We start from the raw sequence: 9,808 nt of genomic DNA, 5'->3' as shown, positions 1-9,808 counted from the left end.
CTAGCATGGTAGGGGTTTCTCGTTTCAAATTGGGAGAGGAAAAAAACCTCAAATAGGTGCACCTTGGACACAGCTAAGATCATGTTTTAATAGTCATAGAGGAGGAAGACGCACAAAACAAAGAGAACATCAAATATGAGAAGAAACTCTTTTCTAAGATTTTAATTTAATATTAAAATAGACTGCCTACAGCATTGACTAAAAAGCCATATTTATAAAAGAAAAATTCTAACTTGATATCTAAGTTACTTTAAATATTTCAGATTTATTTCGAATACAAAATAGACAAAAAAACTTAAAATTTCTAACTCATTCAAGATCTTTCGAGCTCTCGTCGATTTGTCAAACGAATGCATCTTATCCTAAAACTGAGTTGTGACAGCAAAACTATCAAGCACGAAAAGCAGGAATAGAGCTTTCTGAATTGGGGCCTTATAGACAATTCTAACTTCAGATGAGAGCTTTATATCCATTTTAGTACGGCAGGATCAAACCGTAGCAATCAGCCTGATTTTTTATTCTTTTGGATATGATCCATCAAATCAAGATATTACTGGCTAAAACATCTACGTCAATCTTTTTATCTCTTTCTCTTCTCTTTCATTTTTATCCAGTAGTAGAGAGGCATCTTCACCTTCCTTTTCCAACGATCAAGAAGGATAAGCATCCTCCATCACCCACATATCTTTTTACTTCTTTCTTCTTTCCTTTCTCCAGGAATATAATCCTTTCCCAATCCCAACTACTCCACCATCCACCTAACCTTGGCAATCCATGTCACGCTCATGACGTGCCCTGCAGATCTTTTTCTTCTTTAATTGGTAAAATGAGTAATTCATAGCTTATTTTGGGTTTTCTTATATACTTCTTGTTCAATTTTGACGCATGTAATTAGGGAAAGTTTTATTTTCCTTATTTTGTTACAATTGAAAAATTATAGTTCATGCAATCCATTGCTGTGCTATCTAATGTCTTACATGTAACGATCGCTTGAAATCTATGAATCATTTTGACAAACAATTGAAACCTTTGCAGGTTACCCACAGTTTTTGAGCATTATGTTTTCATTGAGACTGCAGAGAGAGAGAGAGAGAGAGGATGACAATTTTGATTTGCTTGACATGGGGAATTTCCATGTAGTACAAACTAGGACAAAAGTATACAAATCTATCATGAACAACTGCACTACAATAAGGTATTTAGATTAAAATTTGAAGGTCTTTGGATGCTAATCGATCTTAAACAATAATCACACGTGCATATTCATATACAAGAAGATGACAATTAACAAGAAAATAGAAATTTAACGTGCAGCAATTTTTCATCAATTAATTTCTATTTTTAGATGCCTCACTATCCTTTTGACCCCTTTGATGGATGTTGGAAATGCTTAAGGCCTATTGGACATCGCTTTTATTTTTTATTTTAAAAATAAAATTATAAAAAAAGATAAAAGACATGTTTGGTACTGCTGCTTTCATTTTTAAAAATAACTTCTCTTATTTTTAGAAAAATTGGAAGTAAGAATTCTTACTTTCAATATCTTCAAAAATAAGAAACTCATAATTTTGACCACAGCCATCAACATTTTCTTCACTATGATTGTCATCACTTTAGCTATCATCGCTGCTCTCATTACCATTGTTCTCACTGTTACCCTTACTACCACAACTATTGCTATCTTGATATCTCTAACACCTCCACCATTATTATCATCACTGCCATCATAACTACTGTTACTGCATCCAACACACCATCTTACCATAACCGTCATCTCTACTATATCTTTAGTGCTATCATAACCACCACCATCTGAACCACTACTGCCTCACCTCCACCACACCACCACTACTATAATCCCTATCTTTTCTATATCAATATCATACCTACTAGTAATATTATCATTGTCCCTACTGTCTCCATTGCAACTATTATCATGTCCATCATAATTGAAATGTTTATTTTTTTAATAAATGGACCATATCAAGCATAAATATTTGTATTTTTACAAAATAGAAAAAATAGAAATAGAATTTTTGATTTTCTATTTCTAGAAAAAAATAAAAATAATGCCAAATGACATGTTGATGATCTAATGACATTATATTTGATGATCAAATATCTTAAAAGAGCAAATAAGAGGTTAATATCCTTCAAGGATGAACCATCCATCATGATGCATCAAAAGTTGTGCTATAAAAAGATTGAAGGCCCAATCCAAATTCTACACTACACAAAGGTCAATAAACAATCATTTTCTTTTGGATAGAATAGGTGATGCACACTATTGTAGTATAAATATAAAATCAAAAAAAAAAATCACAATATTGGTCTGCACAATATTGACGAAGTGCTCAACAATATAGGATACTACTCAATTAGTAACGCCATTTACCTTGTCGTAGGTATGCCCGACAAGGAATGAGATTCTCTCTCTCACCATCCATCAGATATCCTTTAGGAATAGGTGGGCATCGGTCTATACTGCATCTTAATCTAACTAATCACTATGGTTAAGGCACCCACTATCAAAACGGAGGGAGCTCTTAGGCTAAGTCACCCACCATCAAAATGGATGGGCATAGAAATGTCTACGCTATATCTTAATCCAATTAATCACTGTAGTTAAATCACCCACCATCACCTTAGCTATCATCACTGCTCCCAATACCGTTGTTCTTGCTACTATCCTTACACTACCATCATTGTTACCTCCACCGTTTCTCTAACACTTTTACCACTACTATCATCACCATCACCTAAACTACCATTATTGCATCCAACACACCACCCCCACCATAGCCATCATCTTTACGATATCATTAGTGCCATCATAACCACCACTATCTCCACCGCCACTGCCTCACCTCCACAACACCACCACTACTATCATCCCTATCTTTGCCATATCAATATCATATTTACTAGCAATATTATCATTGTCACTACTATCTCTATTGCAACTACTGTCATGTCCATCATAACTGAAATATTTATTTTTTAATAAATTGACTATATTAAGCATAAGTATTTATATTTTTACATAGTATAAAAAAATAGATATAGAATTTTTGATGTTCTATATTTGGAAAAAAAATAAAAATTATGCCAAACGACATGTTGATCTTATGTTTCTTGGCTTTGTATTATACGACATTAAATTTGATGATCTAATGTCCCTGTTGGTGCAAAAATCCGCCTGCACCGGAGAAGTTGGAGTCGAGGGAGTCGCGGTCGCCGTCGGGACCTGCAAAGAAAGTCTAAACCGGAGTTGGGGTTGCTCCGGCAAGACCCTCTGATGCTCAAGTCAGTTCTCTGCCTCAACAAGAATGGAGTGCTCGAATAAAATTTTAGTAGAGTTTTTAGGTAGAAAATGAGAGCTTAGAGAATAATGTATCTGGGGTTTCCCTTTTTATAGGCGGAGGGTGCAATAGACTGATGGTGACGTTTTGTAACCGCCTGGCAGTGGGCCGTTCGGGGCCAGGAGAAGTTTATTATGAAGGGTAGTGGAGCGGAATCGTGGCCATTACTGCGGCCTACCACATGGAGCCTGTCGTGGGGAGTGGGATGGCGTCCGTTGTCACGACTTGCCAGAGGGTGGAGAGACTGCGCGGTATCCGTCGCAAGAAGTGGAGCAGAGTCGTGGCCGTTGCTGCGGCCTGCCAGGGAGTGATGGAGCTGCACGAAATCCGTCGCAGGAAGTGGAGCAGAGTCGTTGCTGTCACTGCGGCCTGCCAGGGAGTGATGGAGCCGCATGAAATCCGTCGCAGAAAGTGGAGCAGAGTCGTGGCCGTTACTGCGGCCTGTCAGGGGGTCCAGGCATGTCGGTCGAAGTTCGGTCAGGGTGTCTGGCGGAGAGGGGTGGCTAGCTACCCACCTGAGAGGGGCTTGGATGCTGCAAATCCTATTGAGCGCCTTAGGCGCTAAGGCGGCAAGCGAGGACCACTTACCGTAGAAGCTCGAAGTCCGGCTCCCGTAGGAGCCCGGATGAAGTCTTCCCGTAGCCGGAGTCGGGGCGAAGTCCGACTCTCGTAGGAGTCCAGGCTGAGTCTTCCTCCAGTTGAAGTCGGGGACGAAGTCCGGCTCCTGTAGGAGCCCGGACAGAGTCTTCCTCCAGTTGTAGCTGGGGGCGAAGTCCGGCTCCCGTAGGAGTTCAGACGGAGTCTACCTGCAGTTGAAGTCGGGGACGGAGTCCGACTCCCGTGGGAGTCCGGACGGAGTCTGTCTGCAATTGAAGTCGGGGATGGAGTCCGGCTCCCGTGGGAGTCCGGACGGAGTCTGCCTGTAGTTGAAGTCGGAGATGGAGTCCGGCTCCCATGGGAGTCCGGACGGAGTTTGCCTGCAGTTGAAGTCGGGGATGGAGTCCGGCTCCCGTGGGAGTCCGGACGGAGTCTGCCTGCAGTTGAAGTCGGGGACGGAGTCTGGCTTTCGTGGGAGTCCGGACGGAGTCTGCCTGCAGTTGAAGTCGGGGATGGAGTCCGGCTCTCGTGGGAGTCCGGACGGAGTCTGCCTGCAGTTGAAGTCGGGGACGGAGTCCGGCTCCCATGGGAGTCCGGACGGAGTCTGCCTGCAGTTGAAGTCGGGGATGGAGTCCGGCTCCCGTGGGAGTCCGGACGGAGTCTGCCCGCAATTGAAGTCGGAGATGGAGTCTGGCTCCCGTAGGAGCCCGGACATAGTCTTCCTCCAGTTGTAGCCGGGGGCGAAGTCCGACTCCCGTAGGAGTCCGGACGGAGTCTACCCGTAGTTGAAGTCGGGGATGGAGTCCGACTCCCGTGGGAGTCCGGACGGAGTCTGCCTCAGTTGAAGTCGAGGGCGAAGTCCGGCTCCCGTAGGGGTCCGGACGGAGTCTGGCTGCACTTGAGGTCGAGGATGAAGTCCGACTCCCGTAGGAGTCCGGATGGAGTCTGGCTGCACTTGAGGTCGAGGACGAAGTCCGGCTGCACTTGAAGTCGAGGGCAAAGTCTGACTCTCGTAGGAGTCCGGATGGAGTCCGGCTGCACTTGAAGTCGGACACAGGTAGAATCTCCGAAGGGTCACTCCTGTCACGAACTTCGGCTAGGGAGGTTTTATACCCAACACCAGTCCCCCTACTTCCGAGTTCGAATTTCGAACGAAGGAAGTACAGAAAGATTCTCACAGTCGAAGTCGTTCCCTCGAATCCTGTGCGCGATTGTCCTCAGATATTTTGGCATTTAATGCGCGCGTGCTGGAGTCTTTTCGAATCGGAACGATCCGAAGGGTCCTTTCGAAATTCCCACCGGAGCATAGTCCCAAGCGCCGCACCATAATGGTTCCACCAGCGATCAACCTTACGCCACAGTGAGTGGGACACGTGGCGGGCACCAGTTGATTTAGGGATATCTGCCGCCATAATTGCGCTAGGCCCCGTCGCCTATTTAAGCCCCCCTCCTGCCCTCCAGGGGTTTCACTTCACCTGAGAGTCGATATCTTTCTTCTGCCTGAGGGTTTAGCCACTCCCTCGGTGCCCTTCTAAGCATTCTTCGCACCAGTCTTCGCCACCTCCGTCGGCACCCCGCCGCCTTCAGCCCTCCGAGTCCCTTCGAGGGGGTCTCCCACCGGGGCCCCTGCTTCGGAGGCCAACCTTGGGAGGATGCCACAGATTAAAAGGAGTAAGAGGGGGAAAATAGCGGCCTGCGAATCTTCCGACCGTCGAACCGGTACTGAGGGTCCCCACCACCTCAAAGGGGGCTCGAGGAAGAATTTTTTCAACAATAGGGATTTAATAACGGAGACAACCGGTGAGCGCACCCCACCCGAGAATTTTGGAGTAGTTGAACAGGGGGACACCGGTCAAGGGGGCAGAGTTGTCGTCATAAGCTGCGGCGGGATTCCCGATGTCGTCGGGGCCGATGGACCAGAAGCGGTTGGCACTGACGGTGGGGCAGTAGAACTTGTTGCGGGGACGGTGGAAGTAGCGCATGCCGACCTTGCCGGAGTACCTAGGACGGTGGTTGTCGTGGAGCACACGATGGTGGTGCATGCCTCTGGCGCCATCGCGGCCTCCCGGGTGCCTCCGATTCTTCTTGATGCAGGTCGTCGTTGTCGCTGCTGTTGCCGTCGCTGCCCCTTGAATTCTATCCCCCCCTTTTCCTCCTAGGGCTGGAGTTTCGACGATGGAGTGGAACGAGGCGGGGGGCGAGAGCTGAGGGATTTATCACACGCACTAAAAAATACTGTCGAGAAGGATAGAACCGGAAGGAGAAGTTGGGGGCTCGAAGTGGTCTCCAACGTGTCCCTTTTGAGTCTTGTAGTAATGTATTTTTTTTTCTGGCCCCCCAGGGCCTTGTAACGTACACCTTTGTTAATCAAGAATGAGAAGGAGATTTTGTTACTTCGTCCGCATTTTGCGTTGAATTGCTGCCTGCCGAACTTCTTTCATTTACCATTGTAATTGTTGTATTCCCTTTTTTTTTTCTCTCTCCCCTTTTTTTTCTTCTTTTCGACGTCGTTCAGAGGTCACTGATCGTTGCCGCATCGGCTCGCTTTTCCAGTCATCCTTCTTCTTCAGTCTTAATGGCTCTGTAATGCATATTTAATAAATAACAAGAGAAGGGAATCTTCTGCTATCTCTTTTACTCATGTGTTGAATTGTCGTTTGTCGAGCTTCTTTCGGCTTTTGCCTTGCTTGAAATTGATGCCGTTCGGAGGTATCCGATTGCCGTCGTATTGTCCCGTCCTTTCATCCATGGCCGCAGATTTGCTTGGGGCCACTCGGGTTTAACGCCCTCTTTCGGAGTTCGAGCTCAGAGGTCCGAGCTCCTCGTCACCCCGAGGAAGTCGTCTTATCTCGGGCTTGCACTGAGGGCTTTCTTGAAGGCCGAGATTTTTGATAAGAACCCCAATCCTTGCTGGGACGAGGTTTCCTGCATCTTTGATGCCGTTTGTTTTCCATTCATCACTGACGCAGTCCGTCGCTTTCCTTTTTAACTCCCCTCCCCTTTCTCCTTTTTCTTTTTCGAGTGGGGGTTTTCCCTCTGCTCTTGATGGGGTTGCGGGAGCGCGAAGGGGCCACTGAGAAGGTCCCCTTTTTTCCATCCAATTTTGAATGACCAGACCTTAATTGGTGTCAGGATGGGGTTCTTCCCCTATTTCTGACGTAATCGATTTTAGCTCAGGTTAGGACGAGGTCCTCCTCTTGTCGCTAACGGGGCTATGGGGGCATGTATGGGCATTGTGGGGCCTCTCCCCCCATCCAGTCTAAGTGTGATCGGGCCTTCGACCTAGCTCAAGTTAGGGCGAGGTCCTCCTCCTATCCCTAACAGGGCTGTGGGGGCACATATGGGCACTGTTTGGCCTCTCCCCCCATCCGATCTAAGGAGAACCGGGCCTTCGACTTTGCTCAAGTTAGGGCGAGGTTCTCCTCCTGTCCCTAACAGGGCTGTGGGGACACATATGGGTGCTGTTTGGCCTCTCCCCCTATCCGGTCTAAGGAGAACCGGGCCTTCGACTTTGCTCAAGTTAGGACGAGGTCCTCCTCCTGTCCCTAACAGGGCTGTGGGGGCACATATGGGCGCTGTTTGGCCTCTCCCCCCATCCGATCTAAGGAGAACCGGGCCTTCGACTTTGCTCAAGTTAGGACGAGGTCCTCCTCCTGTCCCTAACAGGACTGTGGGGGCACATATGGGTGCTGTTTGGCCTCTCCCCCCATCCGATCTAAGGAGAACCGGGCCTTCGACTTTGCTCAAGTTAGGGCGAGGTCCTCCTCCTGTCCCTAACAGGGCTGTGGGGGTACATATGGACACTGTTTGGCCTCTCCCCCCATCCGATCTAAGGAGAATCGGACCTTCGATTTTGTCGAGACGAAGTTCTCCTCCTGCTCCCGACACGGTTTATTTTGGCTGTCCTGTCGATATAGGCTCGTGCCAAGAGAGGAGACATGTAGATATGAAACTTTTATTTCAAATAAAGTTATCGATAATACATTCGTAAGTTTTTCGAGCTCCATGGTCGCGGGAGGTCTGATCCTTCGAGCTCCCTGAGGTAATAAGTTTTGGGCCGGACTACTTTGATTTCGTACGGGCCTTCCCAATTTGGGGCGAGCTTCCCTCGATCCTGAGGTTGCGAGATAGCGGCTCGTCGAAGCACTAGATCTCCTGCTCTGAAGACTTTATTCTTGACCCGAGAATTGTAATAGCAGGTGACTTTCTATCTGTAGGCTGCTATCCGAACTTGAGCTACCTTCCGCTTTTCTTCCAGTAAGTCGAGGTTGGCTTTAAGACCTTGCGAATTGTGATGTTCGTTGAATGCTACGACTCATGCCGACAGGAGTTTAAGCTCAATGGGGATAACAGCCTCCGTTTCGAAGGCTAGAGCGAAGGGGATCTTCCCCGTGGGCAGTCTTTGGGTGGTTCGGTACGCCCACAGTACATGATAAAGTTCGTCTGCCCAAGTTCCCTTTGCCTTTTCGAGCTTTGTCTTGATCCCTTGCAGCAGGGTTCTGTTGGTCACTTCAGCTTCGCCGTTCGCCTGAGGATGGGCTACTGATGTGAAGTTGTGGAAGATGTTTAGATATTCACAAAATTCGGTGAATCTTGCTCCCGCAAACTACCGCCCATTATCAGTGATTAGGATTCTTGGCAGCCGAACCTGCAAACGATTGACTTCCAGACGAAATCTTGCACTTTAGCTTCTGTGATTTTCGCCAGTGGTTCGGCTTCAACCCACTTGGTGAAGTAGTCAATCGCTACCAGGAGGAACTTCCTCTGCCCCGATGCCACAGGAAAGGGTCCAAGGATATCCATCCCCCATTGCGCAAAAGGCCATGGGGCACTCAAGGGTGTAAGCTTGGTGGCGGGCTGTCTCTAGATGTTGGCATATCTCTGACATCGATCACACTTTCTGACGTATCCAATCGAGTTATGATGCATTGTCGGCCAGTAATATCTTTGGTGGAGCAACTTATGAGATAAAGATCTAGCCCCAGATGGCTTCCGCAGATTCCTTCATGCACCTCCCACAAGGCGTATTCAGCTTCCGAAGGCCGGAGGTATTTTAGGAGGGACAAAGAGTATGATCTCTTGTACAACTTATCCTCATAAAGGATGTATCGGGAGGCTTGATTTCTGAGCTTTCGAGCTTCTTTTGCATCATGAGGGAGAACTGGTGCGTAGTCGTTGATAGCACCAAAAGTAACTCTACTCACTATGTAGGTAGGATGAGTCGAGATCGTATCCTCAGGGATCTTGGGCTAAATTGAAATTGCAAGGTAAAAGAAAGAAGCGTTGTTTTTGATTTAGAAAATAAATTATCGTAAAATTGAGGTAATTAAAAAATAAAAAGAGCTCGGGAGTTTTGAATTAATTTGCACTAGCAGAGTTGTATCTCTTTTTTAACTAAATAGATGTGATTAATCTTAGGAAAAATACCTATCTTTCCTCGGCACGCTCCGTACCCGTAGATCACGGTGCGTCTCCGGAAAGACTAGGTACACAACTTTTCTTTCCTCGGCACGCCCCGTATCCGTAGATCACGACGCGTCTCCGAAAAGTAAAAGTTGTTCCTAATATTAATCTAACAAGAAAGCATAAATAAAAGCATATGATAGGGAGCAAATAAAGAACTCATGACAATTTAAATAAAAAGCATAATCTTTATTGCATATAAAGAAATATAGAAAAGTTTAGAACAATAAACCATCTCTGTGTCGTTACAAAATTTCTTCTCCACTCCCGAGACTGCTAGCCTAGCTGCTCATGAAGTAGTCCCTTTCTGTTCCTCTATGCAAGGCTTTAGAAGAATTTCTGGGCTCCCCCTTCAATGAGAGTACAAAAGTTTTTTATAGGTGTTA

The sequence above is a fragment of the Elaeis guineensis genome, chromosome 9 (assembly GCF_000442705.2).
Source record: "Elaeis guineensis isolate ETL-2024a chromosome 9, EG11, whole genome shotgun sequence".
In the NCBI taxonomy this organism is placed as follows: domain Eukaryota; kingdom Viridiplantae; phylum Streptophyta; class Magnoliopsida; order Arecales; family Arecaceae; genus Elaeis; species Elaeis guineensis.
This window is presented reverse-complemented; position numbering follows the sequence as displayed.